Genomic DNA, 21,277 nt, shown 5'->3' with positions numbered 1-21,277 from the left:
TAAAAGTTAGCATTTCTATAAGCTATTGTGTCCTAAAGAAGGGTGGGTAGAGATATCAATTCTGGGGAATTTCTCTTCAATCTACTATCTACCTAACCTAACTGGAACAAGCACAATTCCACTCTTATTTTCTGTGCAAGGGGCATCAGAGAATAGTAATTTTAAAATATTGCAAACAGAAAATGAGAGAGGGAAGACAATGTGTAATCAGTTGGAAAAAGTTCCTGAGGTAATTCTAATATGCCCACTCATCCATCCCCATTATGAGAACTACTGTTCTCAACAAGTATCTTTAGTTACATCCAAGCAAATACTTTATCTTTTGTGTATGCAGTTTGCTAATTCCCATATTTGTGCAAATCACTGTGGTTATTCTTTAATTTTCTGAAAATACATCTCTCTCATGGGTATCAAAATTTAGCTTCAAATTTCCTTCATCCAGTATTTTATTGATACAGTAAACTGAATTTTGATATTCTCTCGAACACTTATGCACACTATTTACTCTATGCTGTTTTAGATAAAATATGTTGGAATATTTTATCCTAAGTGTCCTTCAGTTCAGTCACTTTGCCTGTTTGTTCCAAGAATTCTGGCTTTTCAATTACATTATAAGTACTTAAGAATATAAACTAACTTCAGGGTCTTCTGAAGCCCCATGTCTAGGACCATATTTTACACAGCTATGGGAAATAACATTCTGGTCAAACTTCTGAGTTTCATGGATCCTGTCTTATTTCTAGAATAGCTACAATACTACCTTTCTTCCTATTAATATCTAACACACAGCCTTAATAATGGACAGTATGTAAATATTTGTTGACAGAATGAATAGAATTTTAAAGCAGTATGTCTTATTCAGTATTGCAAAAGTTGATAGCCCTTTGGTACGTAACTCAGAGAAATGATGAAAAGGGATGGAGGAAGACAGAGTGTTGAAGAGGTGGTAAGAAGTGTGACAGTATGGAAAATATAATAAGTTCTTGTGTTTTTCTTGGATTTCTTTATTAATATACATTCATTGACCTCAAGGAAATAAGACTGAGGAAACTGAGTAGTGAGAGATATCTCTGGGGAGAAACTAATGAAAAGAAAGGGAGGAAGGAAGGGAGGAAGGGAAGGAGGGAGGAAAGGAAGGAAGGAAAGGAGGAGCTATAAAACTTAGTTTTATCTTCTTCAATAGCAGCCAAAGCAGAGAAGGGAGCTTGCCCAGTAATAAAGCAGATGTGGCATTAGTGAAACTTGTGCTTAGTTGCCTAAATGTTTATAAATAACAGCAATAATTTAGTAGGCTTTGCTGATGTCTTCTTGGTTATGATTGCTTAACCGAAGTTTCTACACTTTAGTGAAATTGTACAGGAGTGTTAATTCAACCCAGGGTATTAAGTAAAACAGAGCAAACAAACAAGCATTATATGTACCACCTCAGAGACATGTGTAATTTAAAAATTTTATCTCTTCTATAGCAGCCAAATATACGAGCTCACACTTACAGTGAAAGAATATGACTATCTCTATTCATATATTTATCTGTCCATGATCCTACTGGGGACAAAAACATGGGGCAAAATTAGATGGTGAATGAAGAAGTGCATGAATCATCATATGAATGAATATATAAAATATATTTCTACCTTGCAAGATCAAAATATTAATGCACAGTTAACCACATTTCACTTAGTTAATGTGAGACATTAAGAAGAGAAAAAATCATAGGTGTTCTTACTAAAATATGAATCCTGAAATGCTACTATGATCATATTCTCTGTCTTACCAAAGGATATAATAAAGTAATCAATGAGAGTTTAGCTGATGGTAAATTTAGCCCAATAAGAAACATGTGAGGCAAATACAAAGACATCCTTTAAAAAAATAATAATTTGCAGGCATTTATTTAATTTATTTTCATTAAAGCTATGGATATCCTTATAGAAATTCAGAGTTATTTTGAGGTATCTGGAAGCTTGCCACTGTGGTGCTACACCTTAACTGTCTTGGATGTTTGACTTTGTGTTAAAATTGTATATTCTTGTTGGCATTTTATGTTATCCTTGAATATATTTGTATTTGAACTCTAATTCTATTAGAGAAAAAATGATCCTAAATTGTACATTTATATCTTTTAAGGCATTTAGAATATAATTCAAGTATTTTAGAAGTTGTTGTACAAAAGAATTACAGAATTTCAAAATGTTGTCACAGCAAATAAATGGCATATAGTATACTACGTCTTAGAAGATGTACTATAAGACTATCTTGCTAGTCAACAGAATCAAGGATGTGTAGATAGCAATTTTTTCAAATGTAAAGTAAGCTCATATAAAATTAAAATCTAAAAATATGATATTTAGGACTAATGAATACATTGGGGTTTTAAAGTAAAATCTTCATATGTATAGATATGAGTACCAATATTCCACATACTTTTATTACTATTTCCATTAATAAAAATGCTGTAACAATATGTTAAGAAGTTAATATACAACTTATAAAAGCTATGAACATGGGACACAAGTTGAGTTTCCTATCTTGACCCATTGAAAAAGTTAGTAAACATAACAACTTTAATTTTTCTGAATAACCAGCTGTGTAAAAACATGATGCTTTACCAAGGACAGATATGGTAATAATTAATAATTCCCAGGAAAATCTTTCCCATGCCTTAAAAATGCTCACAGTCAACCTAAGTTTTACTGGAGCTTTATAGCATGCTGGTATCTAAGAAACATAAAAAGTCTTCTGCACCACCTTTTAACATGTACTTTATTTGATTGTTTATAGTTCTAAAATTGCAATATGATCAAATTTGCTTTAAATAGTTGAGGATGTAGATTCTGCTCTGATTCAGTATTATTTGATCAGTATTATTTGGTCTTACCTTAAAGAACAAAAGTATCAAGACAAATGAAAAATATGAAAAACAAAACCCAACAACTATGAATCTTTGTTAAATGAGTACTGTAGGGATTTAGATTTCCTCTGCTTCCTGCTATTATCAGTTGAAGTGATGACTGGATAAGAAAAGACTACTATAGTTTGCAATCTCATTCTTTTGTCAGAGTTTCTCCACTAAAGCTACTATGTATGGTTCAATAGAAAGCTAACTCGAATGAGGATCCCACAGATAACCAAAGACAATAGGTCTCACTGATAAATGCTTTCCCCTCTATGAAAACAGAACTTGGGATACTAGAGCTGTCTGACATAATACTAAGATGAGTAAGCTATAATAATACAGCTTAAAAATCATTTAATTTTTTTTTACATAGTTTTGATTCTCCACTACACTCTAGAATATGGGATGGGACTAAACTTTAAAGGATGTCTTCATGATCCAGCAATTGCTTCATGACAAAAGAGAGAATGAAGCTCCAAATTCAGAACATGGGACCTCTGCTAATGACCATTTTGCTGGTGCATCCAAAGATGTCCATCCTGTAAGCCATCATGGTGAAGGCAATTGTGATTACTGAAATAACCTCACAGGAAGACCTTAGCTCATACCTCGAGAAGATCTCAGACACTGTATTGTAGCTGAAAAGTATAAAAACGTTTCCTCACTCTCCTGACCTATTAGTTTAGTTGGTATTGGTAAAGATTTCTTAGGATTTTGAATTAGACTGAATTTAAACCATGAATGAGATATAAGCAAACCTGGGAGACACTGACTTCTTTGTGGCAAGTGCCGAATTCATCATTCACATAAAGAAGCAGCAGTATAATGCTTAAGAGATACTCAATTCTGTCAGATCTGGGTGAGAATCCTTATTCAACCATTAATACCTACATAATCTTGGACAGGTTGTTTTAGCCTTTCTGAGATGCTTAAACTCTCTAACTGACAGGGCCAGATTTGTATTTAAAAGATCCCTCTAGCAGCTGTGAAGAATGGATTGAAGGAGACTAGATGACAGCTAAGAAAACAGGATTTTTTAAAAATTTGTTTATTTGCAGTAATTTTAAACGTATAGAAAAGTTGTAAAGATAGTAAAGAGAGCTCCCTGTGTATCATTCAATCAAGCTCCCCTAATTCTAACATCTCACATACTTACTGATGGTGCATTTGTCAAAACTAAGAAATTACATTGGTACACTACCATTAGCTAAACTACAGACTTTATTTCTATTTTAGCAATTTCACTAATTTCTTTTTTTCTGTTCTAGGATACAATTCAGGATATCATGTTGCATTTAATAGTGTTGCTTTTACTTTTTAAATTTTATTTTTTCCCATATTCCAGCCTAAAGATACTGGTGGCCTAGACTAGCTGGTAGCAGTGAAAATGGAAGGAAGCAGGTGTGAAATATTTGCTGAAGCTAGAAACAATGGGTGAAGTAACTAATAGATAAAGTCATGAAGCAAAGAAATGTATCAAGGATGATTTGTACCTTCTGACTTGAAGAACTGAGTGGATGTTAGTGACTTTTATTGAGACAGGATGACTGGAGGTGGGGTGCGGTTGAAAATATGCTAAGAACAAAAATCATGAGTTTCATTTTAGATTTTTAAGATGCGACTATTAGCAATAATATATCTAAACAATTTAGATCAATGGCTAGTGCATGCTGAATAAATGATGGCCACTATGCAATGAGCATCATCATCATCACCATTATCACTATCATTATCATCAGGAAGGAATTTCAACATTACTTCAGATTGCAAAGAAACTTGCTATGAAGGTGCCAGTGAGAGAGGCATTCCTGTTTGGTTCCACACTTTTCTCTGTAGAGTGTTTTCAGAGACCTATTCAAAGGGAGTGTAAGCTGGAAATGCCAGGCCTTGCTTGGGGCTGCAGAAGGACATGCATATAACATTCCCATTCTTCTCTATCCTGAATTGGGGTCCTAACTGGGGCCCCTACAGTACAAGAGGTTCCACTGTAAAATGCCAAGTTGAGAGGGTACTACACAACATGAAATGTTAAGAAAATGTAAGAGGTTTGGTAAGTGAAAGGGAATGGTTAAAGATGAGAATTAGTAAGGCAAATTGCGGCCATAGTGAGAAGGGCTTAAATACATACTAAGGAGTTTAGAATTTATCCAAGTAGAGAGGAGATAATATAATTTTGTAATGTCAAGGTCCTTCTCAGTAGGAAACCTACATCAAGGTAATAACGGAATTCTAACGTAAAAAATCCTTGTAAGCAACATGATTTTCCATGTTCAGTACATCTCCAACCACAGTGCTTTTCAGAGAAGTAAGAACAGATATTTTGAGGATGAGAATGGTGAATTTAGCAAAAGGAGTCACCTTTGTTTTTGACTGAAGTATTTAGTAGATTCCTATGCTGGCATTACTGGGCACTATACAAATTATCTAGAAATATTTCATTGTGTTGACATAAGTCCTGAATCTCAGATTCTTCAGTGTGAACTGTAAAGAAAGTACTGGAGCTGACTTAACTTACCCTTCTGTTTATATAGTCTTATATTTACTCTCTTCTATGGGGCCTTACATATATCTTTTTATTAGATCTCCTTATATTTTATTCTTTGACCACATGTCAAATACTGCATGCTAAGCAGTAGCGAATAATAAATAAAGTTTAAAGCATTCACAAACAAGGGAATGTTATTAAGAAAATGAATGTTTTCTTTCAGAATTAGCATGGTAGAATTCAGGCCATGAATCCCATTAGTAGATTTAGTCCTGTAACTGCAGCCCCTGGGGATAGGCAAAATGTCAATAAAGACTGACTTCACAAAGTATAGGAATGATGAGAGTGTGAATGCTTAAAAACATTACCACTTCTTCCTCATCCACAGGGTTATTTAATCTTGCTGATGTTATTTGAAATAATGGTCTCAACTCTCTACTTTTCTTTTCCTATGCAGACACAGCCGCCACATTGCTGAGTGGAGAATCTACTGTTTTCATAATTTAAATATTGTTAGAATAGAAATAGGAGAAGAGCCTTCAATAATGTATGCACAATTTAAAAATATCTTTGGCAGTTCTCTAAATAAGCTTCTATAGGCTTCTTCCTTAAAGTAAGAGATGTAATTTTCAAAGGCTGAACTCTGAATGACTTTAACACTGCTTGCTGTCTGTGATACTGGTTCCCAACTTTTCTTAGTTGCATTTAGTCCTGTTTCTGCACCAGTAATTTTTCCCGTTTGCATCATTTCTTGTTTTGAGTGAAGAATTTAATTCTATCACTTTTAATTTTAAAGCTGCTATAAAATAGGCAACAAAATGCAGGAATTTTATAAATAAAATCATATAATGATGCTTCTTAAATGATGTTTAAAATGTGACTTTAAGGTGTGTTCTAGGAATGAAAACTTACTTATTAAGAACTTGATAAGGTAATGACAAAAATAAATACTACCATATTTTGCATAGATAATTGAACATTTACTTCAAGGCAAGCCACTGTGAAAACAAAGCTATATTATATCAAGGAAATGAAAGACTAGTTTTGGGAGATGTGTCTTACATATGCAAAATTACTTAAAGCTTTTTAAAAACCATTGGTATAGACAGAACACACTATAGGAATGAAGGAGGAGTTGAATTGCTGTTTGACACTGTTTGATACTGTGGTATCTAATCTGATGTCCTCAATATTCAGGTCAGCTCTAAGCAAGAATCTTTTGAAATTCTGAAAAATATACTCCTAGCACCCTGTTCCCAGCTCATTTCTGTTTCAGTCTGTATTAGCTCAAATCAGCTATTAAGTGTATAGAACAGCAACGTCTGGAAATTACTTGAAGGAAAAGATGAACTGTGATTCAATATTTAAAAGTCCTTAGCTACAGAATCACTTAATGTCACAGTTATAATTATTCAAACTATTGTGAATAGTTTTTTTTTTTAAAAGTTTCAGATTTAGAAAAATGCTGACTTGTTCCAACAACTGCATCTGAAATCATTACACTTTTTTTGCAAGGAAAAAAACAATTTCATTTCATCATGGTTTGAAATATTCATTTAGGCATACTTTATGGAATTAAACTCCAGCTCCTTGAATTTGGTTGTACTGCCATCTTTATCTCTGAACTAAATCATAATCATTGTTTCCATGCAGGCTTTTGTGAACAGTAGGAAAGGACTCACATTGCTATGAGAGAATGGCTTAAGAGAATGGTTGTACAGTTGGGCATCAGGTCAGGTTTTTCCGGATTCTTCCAGGTTGCTATCATTGCACTCACCAGTCTGCACATATTCTATCAATTTCAGTAAATAATTACTGATCTTTGCAGGAAATCTATAGGAGTCCGCAATACTCTGCTCCTTAGAACTTAAAAAGAGGCTCTTCAAGTAAAAATCATAAGCATAATACACTCAGTTCACAATGGAAAATATTAGCCATCTATTCTAGCCAGAATAATCCAGGCAGTTATTTCTGTTAATGAGTTTCTTATATAACTATATATGATCAGAATAATTTAGGTGTAGTCTTAGGAATCCATAGCAGGAAAGACAGCCTATTGATTTTACATCCCAAATATTTCTGGAATTACTTCTCCCCATCTCTAAGAAACCATTCTTTAAACCATCATAATTTATTCCTGAACTATAGAAATAGCTAATTATTCTATTATCACCCTTGACTCTACCCTCTACAGATACCTTATCAACAGCAAATAAATTGATAATTTTAAAATGTAACTCTAATCAATTTGTTCCTTGCATAAAAACCGTTCAACTTCCTATAAAGTCCAAAATCTGTAACATATTCAGGAATGCCCTGCAGGGTCTCCCCCTCCCAAATCCACACCTCTACCCACTCATCATTAATTCCTCTTCCCCTCACTCACTGAATTCCAGCTACAGCCACTCTCTACTAATTACTTAAAATCCTCTGGTTATTTCCTACCTGAGGACCTTGTTCCGTGTCACCACTGCCTAAAAGTCTCTTCCACTACTTGTCTGTCATGTCATTGCCATAAATCCTTTAAGTCCTACCTTAAAAATCACTTCCACAGGAAAGCCTTCCCTGATTTCCCACAGAAAACTGGGTCCTCTGTTTTGCAGTCTCATAATACCACTTAGTTTTTCTTCAGAGTAATGAAGGCAGTTGTAATTAGTTTTTGTGTGATTACCTCTTTAATAACTGACTCCATCACTGAACTGTAAGTTCAGTGAGGACAGACCCTGTCTGCCTTGTTAATGTGGTATCTTCACCGATTTACTCAGTACTTAGCACGTGGTCTGTGTTCAATAAATATTTTAAATAAATTATTCAAGGAATAAATGAAAACTAAAACTTAATCAAGTTAAAGGAAGAACTATGAAAGCCAAGGACTGACTAAAGGAAGTCAGTGAGCAAGAACTGGTCATTACTTCACCAACACTGTTGTCAGGAATGAAGGTGCCTCATGAAGAAACACCAAGGATAAGTGTCCTGCTGTGAATCAGAATGAATATCCATTAAGATTATCCAGCTACTACCCCTGCTTTGATTCTATGCCCACCAAACAATACTCTTTTTTCAATTTTTTCTTTCCTTGTTATTTTTTCAGAAAGAAAAGCCACTGTGAAACAGATGCAACAATTCTGATCTCTGTGACAGTTCTCACTATAAATAAAGATACTGATATTCTACTTTATGCATCAATCTCTTATTATTTTACTTAATATGAGTCAGCCTTACAAATCTGCCTTCTGTCCTCCGTTGGTGGACAGGAGGCAGAAGAGCTGAAAAGACAGGATTCTGAAGAATGCAACTCGCTCAAGGCAGCAGTGGACCTCAAATCAAAGGCATAAGCATAATCTGTTCAAGTAAAATTCAAAAAAATAATGTCTAGAAAGGACTTCAAGTATATAGAAACATAGGATATAGAGCTAGAAATTCAGTAGATAAAGCAATGAAAATGAGAGGAGGTTGAGTAGAACTAAAGAGAGGTCTGGGGAAATTGTATGCCACAAGCCTTCTTCCTCACAGTATGGAGTGTCCAAAGTAGTACATTGTGGCTGCTTGGTCAGCTGCATTTAAAGAACAGCATGCATCAGACATAATAAGGACTGGATGTAAGTGCATCATAGCAAGTCTAAAAGTATGCCAGTTAAAAACTGGTCAGCATCTCTAGAAAGGGAGAAGAATACAGAGTTAAACAGTGTGCTGATTAAGAGGTGGGCTCTACAATTAGAATGGCTGGTACTGAGTCCCAGCACTCCACCTAATAGCTATGTAACCTAGGCCAAGTAACTTTATATTGTTAAGCATTAGTCTCCCTTTCTATAAAATGCGAATAATAAGAACAGTACCAATCTGTGAAAATTAGATGTGAATTTGTACATGCACTGCTGTTTATCCCAGTTCATGGGACAAAATAATGCTTTGTAACCGTAATAATGATGCCCTAAATAAAATAACCTACTATGTTCAAAGCACTGTAATAACCATTGATAAGAGGAGGTAAGGCAGGGTGAAGGGAGAGAAATCTGGAGCTAAATGAGACATAATTCTTATCATCTAGGTGTTTATGATTCAATAAAGGAGATTTTCTGATTTAAAAAGTCAAGAGCCTGTCCTGTCACTGTTTGCACAGGACAAATTCTTTTGGCAGATGGGCTTAGTTATACAAGGAGGAAGAAAGATGAAGTACAGATATTAACTTGTTAGGATGTGGATAATTTATTTAACCTTTTAAAAATTTATTTTGGCAAAACTGAATAATAAAACTCACTAGAAGACAATAGGCAAAGTAATTTAGATACATGAAAAGTAAAATTCCTGTTTAAACAAATATGATTTCAAACTAAAATGATGTCTGAATGCAATAGCTCACATCAAATAAAAGTGATTTGTGTTTTTGGACTTACTAATGTATGTAACTGTCAATAACAACTAAAGGATGCTTGCTTCCTTTGAAAAATTCTGAAAACTATTTATGGAATGCTTATGTAATGGAGAAGTTGAACATTTCAAAAAGAGAAACTGCATCATAGAAAAGAGAAGGAATGTTGTAACGGAACTAAGAGGATGGTTCAGTTCTTACACCTAAATTCTAAGCAGGTGGATGACCATTTGCAACAAATTATACCAGTAGGTATTGAAACAGTAAATTATAAGAGGAAGGTTATCATGTCAATATTTTACTAGTAAAGCACAAAATAATAACTTGGTAACAAGAAGCCATGTTGAGCAGTTTAAAGTATACTGGAATAGTAAGTGTTACAGTCAGCACGGTACTTACCAATGCCAAGCACTGGTTTTGAGTTTTTTGTTGAAATCATCTACTGATGACTCAATTAGAGTGGGACTGAATAGAAGGAATGACTAAGCTATAAAAGAGTGTGCCTGGAGATTTGGAATGTGTATGTGTATGTATGTGTGTGTGTAAAATAAGTATATTTGATAGAAAACAAAAGGCTAAAAATTCAACTGACTAATAAGAATAAACCAATGATAGCAAAAACAAAACACTATGTAAGGAATATCAGTTGACCACATAAAGTGACATTGCAAGAGTGATAAAAATTTCCCAAAACATACTGAAACTGTTACAAATAACAGACCATTCACCTCATTTACCAAAGAATCTCTATCAAGATCTAAGACTCAGAAGATAAGATGAGTTTCAATTCAGCAAAACTAAATAGACCTAGAGGCAAATTTACTGATTAAAGAAATGCCAAATCATGTCTCATGTCTAAGGGTTACCAGTTAAGGTGTTTTGATCAAGATGTGATGAGGTCAAAGCATAATCCCTGAAACTATATGTAGAGGCCTTGAGACAGGAAATTCTTGGGAACAGACTATCCTCACCTGAGTTGAAGCTGGTGCTGGTTCCTCTAAAACCCCAAGGACCTCTCTAAATTCTGAATAGTAGTTAATGATAACAAAAAATTCTGTTTAAATAGTGGGTGTTCATGTGTGTAAGAGGATACACGTACCAAATTAAAACTATAAAATTTGAATTTCACATACATATTCTGCTCTAAGTTTTTCTAAGGGTAATTGCATTAATATATTTGTCTTTTTGTCAAAGCATTTATTTTGCTTAATAATTTAATATTTGTGGATCATTATGCTACATTTTATCAACTGAGGTTATATCTTCCAAACTTGATGTAGACATTTGTGTTCTTTTCAATATTGAATCATTGCATTTTTAATTTCAATTCATTAGTTTGATATTGCAGATTGCATTGAAACCTCTACAAAGTTTTATTTTTTAATGTAGCTTGTCTTCAAACATGTATTTCAAATGAATAATGGAAGGCAATTCCACTTACCCCAAACAAAAACTAAGTAGAAATAAATTATCTCTTCATAGAAAAATCTATGGCAAAATTAGGTACTAGAGAGGAGACAGATACTGTGTATATTTACAAAAGTAAAGAACAAAACACATTGAGGTCCTTACCCCATTTCAGTAAGACAGCAACAAGTAATGGTCTTGCCTTCCTAAAAAAAATTAATACCATGTTCAGAAGGTCTTATTCAGTATTTAGCTTCACTGAGTGAAGCTAAAATGGGGCTTCAGAAGTTCATGGGAGAATAAAATCTTCCCCTTAAGATGTATGCTCATCAATGTCCCATTGTAGGAAAGAAAAATCACAGAATGTAGTTCTGACAAAATCTATCTATACAATTAATCTTTACATGATATGAAATGTCCCAAACTTTCAAATAGAATTTTAAAAATCAAGGTTTTTAAGGAACTCACATTAATTATTCAGCCTTAGTAAAACAGAGTTTCAACACTATGGTTTCTTAAAGCACCCTAGCCATTTATGAAATATTATGTTATGAGTTAAAAAGGGTGGGATGAAATCATGAATTCTTTTTAAACATGTGTTTCATTTGTTTTAAGACTGAAATACACATGAGATCATCACAAATCAATTGTATAAAGAAACATTTTAGATATAATTTTAAGGTATAAGGTAATGAATATCATTCTCCTCTCAATTATTATATAATTGAGTTCTTCAAAGGGTATAAATGCTATTGGGAAAGTATTTTCAACTGTACTTTTCTTTAATACTTTGTCACTAAACATGTTAGTATGTTATTCATGCATTTAAAGGGGAAATTTCTATTTTTACACAAAGCCTAATATTTATTCAGAAAATTTGTTAACAATGCACTGGCTGGGTATAAAAAGGAAATTTTAAATCAGCACATTTTTTATTTCTAAACTAAATTTAAAAATATATGAAGTACTGCTATGTAGAAAAACTAAAGAGAGCACAAATTTATAAAATTGATCCACTCTGGAGTTGTACACAAAAAGAGAGTAGTACACCTGTGGAAGGCTGGATTTTGAGAGTTAATATTGGCGGGGCTGCTATGTTAAATCTAAGAATACATTCCAACTAGGTGGGCTGGTGTTGTTTTTATGAATGTACTATATACATATAGACTGAATGTTAGTGTCCCTCCTAAACTCACATATTAAATTTTTGTGTCCAGTGTGATGGTATTAGGAGGTGGTGCCTTTGGGAAGTGATTAGGTCATGAGGGTAGAAACCTCATGAATGGGATTTACACCTTCAGAAAGAGACCCCAGAGAGCTCACTTGATCCTTCTACCATGTGTAGACACAGTGAGAAGACTGTGGTCTATAAACCAGAAAATGGAATCTCACCAGACAGAAATCTGCCAGTGCCCTGATCTTGGACTTCCCAGCCTTCAGAACTGTGAGAAAAAAATTTCTGTTGTTATTTATAGGCCACCAAGTCCATAATATTTTGTTATGGCAACCCAAATGGACTAAAGTAGAATGGTTAGGATTAATATAAAATTTGTATCTTTCCATTAAATAATGACTTAATAATTTCTGTTTGAGTCAGGTTTCAGGAATGAGAAGAAAGTCCAGAAAAAGAAATAAAATAGATTATTAGGCTACACAGGCTTTTATATACCGGTCTTAACAGACCAAAAGTTTCCTAAAAGAAAAAAGTCTGTCTGTCTGTCTCTGTTTCTTGCTTTTTTGTCAATGTATGCTTCTAACTTACATAGATAAGGATAATGCAAAAGGTTACAGAGTTGAATAATAATCTTGGAAAACTTACATTTGGGTGGGATAATTTATTTCCCTTGACTGTAAAATGTATGTTAGTTTTACCACCACAAAGAATATGGGAGTGTATAATAAAATGTTTTTTTTTCAGGGTCACATGAAGCATGGGTCACATGTGAACTTTATCATTAATTCTGTTTCCTTAGAAGTGTATGCTGAGGGTATAGAATTAAGAGGTATAATGAAGTTTTGAAGAAATTATAGTGTGGCACTAAAAGTACCATAAAAGGATACACAGGACCAATCCTGTGATCAAATATAAATACCTGGTGCTAGAGGCTTTCATGAGTCTGACAGGTATCTAGCAATAACTGTGAGAAGTTAATGCTCAAAGGAATAGTTTAATGTCTCTAACAAATTTTTTCAGTTTACTCAGGTCATTCCTGGCCTCTGATGGAAAAACAGGAGTTCTATGTAGAAGACCTTTACCTACTGCTTCTGCTGATAGTGATACTGGAACAAGTGACCCTTGTTCCAACAGCTGCCTATCTCTCAATTGTAGGCACCATCCACCTGCTGAGTAAGTACTTTCTGGGAAGACTCTGAATAACTCTGCTAGGTAAAGAGGGAGGGCAAAAACAAAAGATAGACAGTAGCAATTTCCCGAAATTAGGTGAGGATGCTAACTAACATGGTTTGTCTCAGCTGAGTAAGATTCCACGGATTTGTATAGACTAGACCAAGGTTTAGATGGTAGTGGGATAGGACAATAAGCTTTGTTAGACCAGGGACAGGAAGAGTTTTCCTCAGACCATATAATAGAGTTTATACTAGTAGGATTAGACTAAAGTGAAAATTGGAATAAGGAAAGTGTTTAAAATTTGGCCTGAATGGGAATGATACAATTCAGTCTCAAAGGAGACATACTGAGATGAGACAGGACTTTAGAACTGGGTAGCTATCTTTTTTTTAGTAAATTATTTCCAAAAATTGATGCTTAAATGTCAGTGATTGGGGGAATAAGATAAAGAGTAGAGCTGATCTATATCATACTTTCTATCAGTTTAACTTATACACTCTTAATCCGTATTCATGGTAGACTAATAGTCTATAAATGTGTGTCATACCATAAATCTGTGTTGGAATGCAACAGGATAAATACGTTACTTGAAAATATGTTATTTAAATTTAATTAACTTGTTTCAGTTTCAGGGAGTAGAGATTGATATATTTTTAAGTGTTGAGTGAAGTGTTAATTCATTAAAGAAATTTTAGCACAAAAACTAAAAACCATTTAAACTCACTAATAGGAGTGTAGTGGCTCTTTGACTTATCAGTGTCATCTATTAAGAGTAAAAATAATAGGAAAATTAACTTTGATGGCATAATAGATGTTTGCGTTATTCAGTACCTAAAAACAGAAGTGCCAGTGTACTAGATAAGGAGGGGGTATGGTTAATTCAAAAACCACAGGCACCCAGCCACAAGGAAATAAGTTCTTATAATTAGTGCCTGAAGTCAGTCAAAGTATAAGGCACACCTTCACTATGTGCTATGGGTAATTTTGGAAGCCATAAAACAGAGAGGAGGGGCACATTCTAAAGGTTTTCTTTGGGAACTGGATTGAGAATTATTTTAAAAGGCTGAGCATTAAGTTGGAATTATTGATACGTTTGCTCTACTCACAGATCTTACTGCATAGTTGGGAATCATCAGGAAGAATCAAGAAAAATAGTCCTTATGGTTCAAAAATTCTAGATAGGGCTGAGATTCTACCTCTTTTGACTTGAGCTAGAAAATAAATTAAAAATTTCTTCTATTAAATAATAGCTTTTCCCATTTAATTGTAACTTCTCTGTGGTCAGAGGTTGTGCACATCTTAGTATCTAACAGAATTTCTGGCATATAAGACACTTAAAAACAGTTTGTTCTCGCTATTCTGGGTAGTTATTTTATATACAAAGGTCAGGAGAACTGCTACTCCTAAGGAAAATACTTACATATGTGTGTGTATATACATGTATGCACACTATGCACACAGTTGTCACATCTAGATTATATTAAATCCTAAAAACAACTCATCCTGGTAGATTCTATTTTCTTTATTTTACATAAGAGAAAATGAGGTTCAGAAATTGTTAAGTGACTTTCCTGACACTGTCTCATTAATAGGTGCTAGAGTTGGGATACAAATCCCATCCAACCAGCGTCAGAGATGGAGCATCTTGCAATACACTGCACTGCTCCCTACAGTCTCCATCTTCTGCTCATCTCTAAATGAGAACTGAACAGAGGCAGTGTTCTACCACGTTTGACCATAACTGGGAATATGTACATTTTCAGCTGCTCTAAACATGTCTAGCAATTATCCCAAAAAGTGCCTCAAGTATTAACTTCAGGGTTACAAATAAATTTCAGTGAGGAGGTGAATTCACAAATATAAAATCCATGAATAACAAGGATATGTTTGAATTTTCAAAAGAAGTATAATGTAGTTAGTTTTTCCCTGCTATGGAGGCAGCAGAAATTCACTAAAACAACACTTTGACCACCATATTTGGGTTTAGAGTGAAGTAACTGTAGAATTTGGAAGACGAGTGGAACACTTGTTCCTGCTGATAAGTAGCCAATAATTCTATACACACACACAAATGTGTAATTATCATTACTTTTTTCTGATGTATTGTAAACGTCAAGCAGTCTGACAAACAGCACTGCATATACTGACTCTGAAATCAGATTGCCTGGGTTCAAAAGCCAGTTCTGCAACTTCTGTGAGACACTGGGCAAGTAATCTTAATAGGATTATAGTAAAGTCTACCTCATAGGAATTCTGGAATATTTAATGAATCAATTTTTTACAGTACAAAATATATATAAAACACTTACAAAACTTCCTGAGTACTGTAACCATTCTGTCTTAGTCAGCTCAGGCTGCTCTAACAAAATACCATGACTGAATTGTATTTATTTCTCACAGTTCTGAAGGCTGGGAGGTCCAAGATCAAGGTGCTGGAAGATTCATGTCCCAGTGAGAACTTCCTGGCTTGCAGATGGCCTGCTTCTCACTGTATCCTCACGTGGCGGAGAGAGAGAGTCCTGATCTCTCTTCCTCTACTTATAAGAACAGTAATCCTGTCATGAGAGTCCCATCATGACCTCATCTAAACCTAATTACCTCCCAAAGCCGTTACATCCAAATACCACATTAGAGTTTAGGGCTTCAAAATATGAATTTGGAAAGGAGGCACAGTCAATAACACACTCTAATTTGTATATGCACTTCAACTATTGTTATCAGTACTTTCATTAATTAGAGAAATAGAATTTGAAATTTCAAGGAAAAATGTAATTTTTAATGGGTTTTCGGGAAGAACACAAAGTGCCACATTCATCTCATCATATCAAGGGCTGATATAATCAGTGTGACTTAGAACTTGATGTTGATCATGAACACATCAAGGCTGAAGTCAGGTTTCTCCACCATAAAGTTACTCTTTATTTTCCCCTTTCTATACTGTATGCTTTGCACAGCCCACACTTAAGTGGGGAGTGATGTGCTCACTCCTTTAAGTAAAATTTCTATATAATTTGTTTGAAATTCTTTTGCAGGGAGGATTTATCTTTCCCTCCCATTTATTAATTTAGTCAATCATTTATTTATATCAATATGGAATCATGGATATTTATTTTATCTGTTTGGTTATAATCCAGTACTATCTTTATTTTTTGTTTTTCAAATCTTTCACTTAGCTCCTGTGCACCTTTGATATGCCCCATTAATGTGATTTGTTTTTTAGCACTTCCTCTACTTTCTAGCACTATAAGATGCTCATCTTGTGTATTTCCTGCCATAATCATTTCTATAAGAAACTCTGGTTCCTTTTAGTGGTAAATGGTAATAGGAGTCAAGACCCAGGTTCTAGATGTGCTTGTTACTACTGGGATGTCTTTTTTTTAAGGCCCTTTCAACAGATAATGACAATAAACCTATCTTTATATAATAATCCTTATATAAACATATATCTATGAATATTTCTTTATCTAATCATCAGTTATCTCAGTTAAACATAAGTTCTAACTGATAACTCTAACTCTAATCCATTATCCCAGGAATAATCCTACTGTTTTTCTCCTTGCTAATTTGTCAATTCCCATTCCAACAGTGATAACTCTGGCTCCCATCATCCACCACCTACTTATTGAATTCTAGTATCATGTACAGCAGCATCAGACTGCTAATATGTATCTCTGAGGGGGAAAAAAACTTATTAACTAGAGTACAGTGCTTATGTACAGGTCCTTTTACCTTTTAATCGTACAGACTCCATTCATTTCCAAATTTACTTACGTCAGTACCTTTTGCCTCACTCACTCCAGTAAGGTTGTTTCATACATCTGTAATGCAATTAGATTCCCCTGTCACAGTGGTCATTCTTTCTTAGGATCTTCCGACTTCCTAAATTATTATTTAAAATTTGCATACTTATGTTTCACCCTGTGATGGAAAGTTCTATGAATTTTAAAAAATGCATAATACACCCACTGTTATGGGTTTAATTCTGTCCCAACTTTAAAGTATATGCTTGAGTTCTAACATCTTTGTACCTCAAAATGTGACCTTATTTGAGACAGAGTCTTTAAAAAGATAACATGTAAAATAAGATCACTGAGCTGAGCCATAATCCAATAGAACCAGTATCGTTATAAAAAGAGTAAATGTGGATATAGAGATACACACAGGGAGATACCATGTCAACATGAGGCAGAGCTCATGGTGATGCATCTATAAGCCAAAGAATGCAGTTTTCTAGAAAACCACCTGAAGCTAGGAGAGAGGCATGGAACAGATTCTCCCTCACAGCATTTAAAGAGAACTAACACTGCTAATACCTTGATCTTGGAGTTCTAGCCCCCAGAACTGTGAGACAATAAATTTCTGTTGTCCTAAACCGCCCAATTTTGGGTAATTTTTTAGGCAGGCCTGGGAAACTAATACATCCAGCATTACAGTTGTATATAGAATAGTTTCATGCCTAAAAATGCCTTGTGCTTCACCTACTCATTCCTCACTCCCTCACCCTGAGTCCTAGGTATTCACTGGTATTTTTTAATGTCTCTATTGTTTTGCCTGTGAAACGTAATTTTTAAGGAGCTCTCTGGATATTCGTGGACACCTACAAAAGCACAGAGAAAGAGAGAAGAAAAGCACTTGGCTTTCAACTATCACATTCAGGTATTTGTTGAAAATTTTAGGAATAATTAAAAGTGGGGACTAAATTGTATAAAAAGAACTGTCAGAACAGACTCCTTCAATTTTTTTTAAGGCTACATATGGAATAAGGTAAAATAACAGGAGCTGCTAGCAAATAGTAAAAACTTAAGTACAAAATATTATGTCAGTTATAAAACAGTAACTACTGAAGTCAAATAAAGCAGAGTAATCATCACTTCAAAGTAATGATAAATTAATGGAATCCACAGTAACTTAAAATATCTGTTATTGCCTTTTGCTGCATCAGCAGGGGGCATATACTTAGATTTAAGTTTATTAACAAAATGTGTAATGTGCGAAGCCTTAAAGATATAATATTCACATATAGATATGAACTTGTGTTCAGCAAAAGGTGTCAAAATTTATCAATAACTTCTCAAAATATGAATATAAATGAAAGAGAATAAAAATTACATCTTTTCAATCGACAAAGATAACTTTACAACAATTATTAACTATATGTTCAACCCTTTACTCCCTCTTTTTCATGTGCCATTCACTGTTGCATGGAGAAGCACATGTCGAAGTATAGGCATCAACTGATCACTTTCTAGAGGTGAACACTGCCTCTTGTTGCTTTTAGGGAAAACTGACTTAGAAGAAAAAAGAATGAACTATGTTTTGGGTTTAGCAATGCTACCCAGCTCTATTGGTTTTCACATGCAATTTATTATTATGTTAATGAATGAACATAATATTTTGCTATCACATAGAGTTTTTTGGCACTATGGTATAGAATCTGCTATATTATACCACAACAACTAACTGTATGTGTGTGTGCGTGTGTGTGTGTGTATGATCTGTCTCCTCTGCTAGTTAGTGGGATTTGAAGAAGACAGGGACTATGTTGTATTTAATTCTCAAATACTTTACATTTGGAACATAGTAGGTGTTCACTAAACACATTTTTTTAAAATTATTTTCTCCTTCTTAACCCAAGATTATTAAAGAAAATGTTGGAAATATCAAAAAATACAGAACAAAATGTTTAAGTAACCAGTAAGATTATGAACAAAAATTAAATATTTATATTTTGATATATTTTCTTCAGGCTTTTTAAAAATGCACATAAACCAATATATCTAAATGTAGGTGTATTATATAATTTGGATCAGATAATAAAACTTCTGTTTAGAGCCAGCTTATTTTGCTTAATATTATACATGCTAATTTTACAATATCATTAAAATCACTTAAATATATCTTTAATGACTATACAATATATACTGACTTATTTAACAATTCTCATCTTGGCTAATTAATATTTTTAAATTAAATTTATACTGTATACAATTTGAAGATGAAGCAGTATGGTCTTAGAGTCTATAAACACATAACATTATTAGGCCTTAGCAAGAGTTTCTAATTTCTATGCTGCATTACTTTTTGTAAGATTTTTAGACCATATAATTAAGTTTGACAAATGGTAAGGCTAGGACTAGGGTGAGGCAAGCAAAGTGCCCAAGGCAAAAAGTTTAAGGAAGCATTCACTTTCCAGTCCAAATGCTGACCATGCACTTATATGAACCTAAGAGTGCTTCCTTAAATTTTGCACTAGTTCCTTTATCTACCTCATCCTAGTCCTGTCCCTGATTTAAATGTTAATCTTAATTTTTTTCAAAATCCTAAAAATATATCATATAAGAATATTATCACATTTAGAATATTCTGTTCCTAAAATCTAACCTCCTATTTTAGAAAGCATTCTTTGTAAATCATTTTCCATTTGAAGTTCATTTGTGTGTATCATTATTTTAAGTCAGGATCTGTAAATCTTTATGTGATGTTATTATAGATAAAGTATGTTACCTCTAATGTGAAGAAGTTTATAATAGAAGCTTAAAGCAACTTTGTGTTATTTTCCATTTCACCAGTCAGGAAACTTAGGAAACTTTTGATCTAGTAAATAATAAAACCTACCACAGAGGATTTCTTTGTAAAAATTATTAAGTGGTAGTATACATAAAGCACCTGGCACAGGGCTTGACACAAAGCAAGCACTAAAAATAAAAGCTATTACTTATTATTACTTATTAATTATTGTTGATATATCTGTCTGCCTTCTTTTTGCCTATCTTAGTAGATGGTTTCTCCTACTGTTTGCTGCTGATGCTTCATGTGTAGGTGCTTCTAATTCCACGTCCTTCTACTTCCTCAACTCTGTGATCATTAGCCACATAACTTAAATAGAATAGTCAACACTCACTGCCTTTACCTCTTAATCTGCCATTCATTTCTAAATGTGATATTAGCCTAAAGTCCTCAACATCAGCGCTAAATATATTGTATTTAACTTATTTTTCTTCTCTGCAGCACTATACTATTTAACGATATCTCCTTGAATCCCATTTTTCTTGCCTGGTTTCTCTAACACCAATCAGTTATGACTGTCTTTAGATCTCTAAGGACACTTTTGGTTAGTGTTTTGTTGCTTGTTCATTTTTCTCATTTGCTTGTTTTGCTTTTTTGGAATGGCAATAAACATAGAGTATGATTTGAAATATTAAGATGGTATATTGAAAGGTTTTATAGAAATATTTTGCAATGAGGAATGGGAAAAGTAAAGTAATAACATGCGGATGGAGATTACAGAAAAAGGAATTACAGCAGAATAGCTAAATTGGGAAAGGAAGTTCAGTTTAAGTGCACTGTGTTTGAGAGCCTATGGGACATTCAGATGGGAAGATCAAGTAAGCAGTTGAAATACATTGTTCAGAGAAATCTGGTTGTAGGTAAGAATCTGCTATTGATCAGCAGAGAAACAGTTATTCAAGTCTCTTGGTTAATAACATTCCCCAAACATAATAAGAAGAAGAAAATAAGAAAAAAAGAAAGAACCCTGGGGATGAAAATGTATTGGTTGGGTAGAAAATGAAAATCCTGAAACTGAAAAGCACTTGGTGGTTGACAATGAAAAGGCCTCTGATAATGAAAGGTATAGTGAGGACAGAGAAAGTGTCATTTGATTTGGCATTTATGAGGCACTGAGTATCTGACCTTTGAGATCCAGGAAGGGTTGTGAGCAGATATCTAATGCAAAAACATAGTCATAATGTATAAGATAGTGAAGCACTGAAT

The 21,277-nt window shown here is 33.9% G+C and overlaps 1 long non-coding RNA gene across 3 annotated transcripts in view; it reads right to left on the bottom strand.

Moving 5' to 3' along the window:
• LOC116281280 (uncharacterized) overlaps positions 1 to 21,277 on the bottom strand; it is a 209,747-nt gene that overhangs the window by 179,013 nt on the left and 9,457 nt on the right. The window lies entirely within an intron of this gene.

The sequence above is a fragment of the Vicugna pacos genome, chromosome 1 (assembly GCF_048564905.1).
Source record: "Vicugna pacos chromosome 1, VicPac4, whole genome shotgun sequence".
NCBI lineage: Eukaryota > Metazoa > Chordata > Mammalia > Artiodactyla > Camelidae > Vicugna > Vicugna pacos.
The sequence above is the reverse complement of the archived record's forward strand: the minus strand, read 5'-3'. Positions and strand labels throughout refer to the sequence as shown.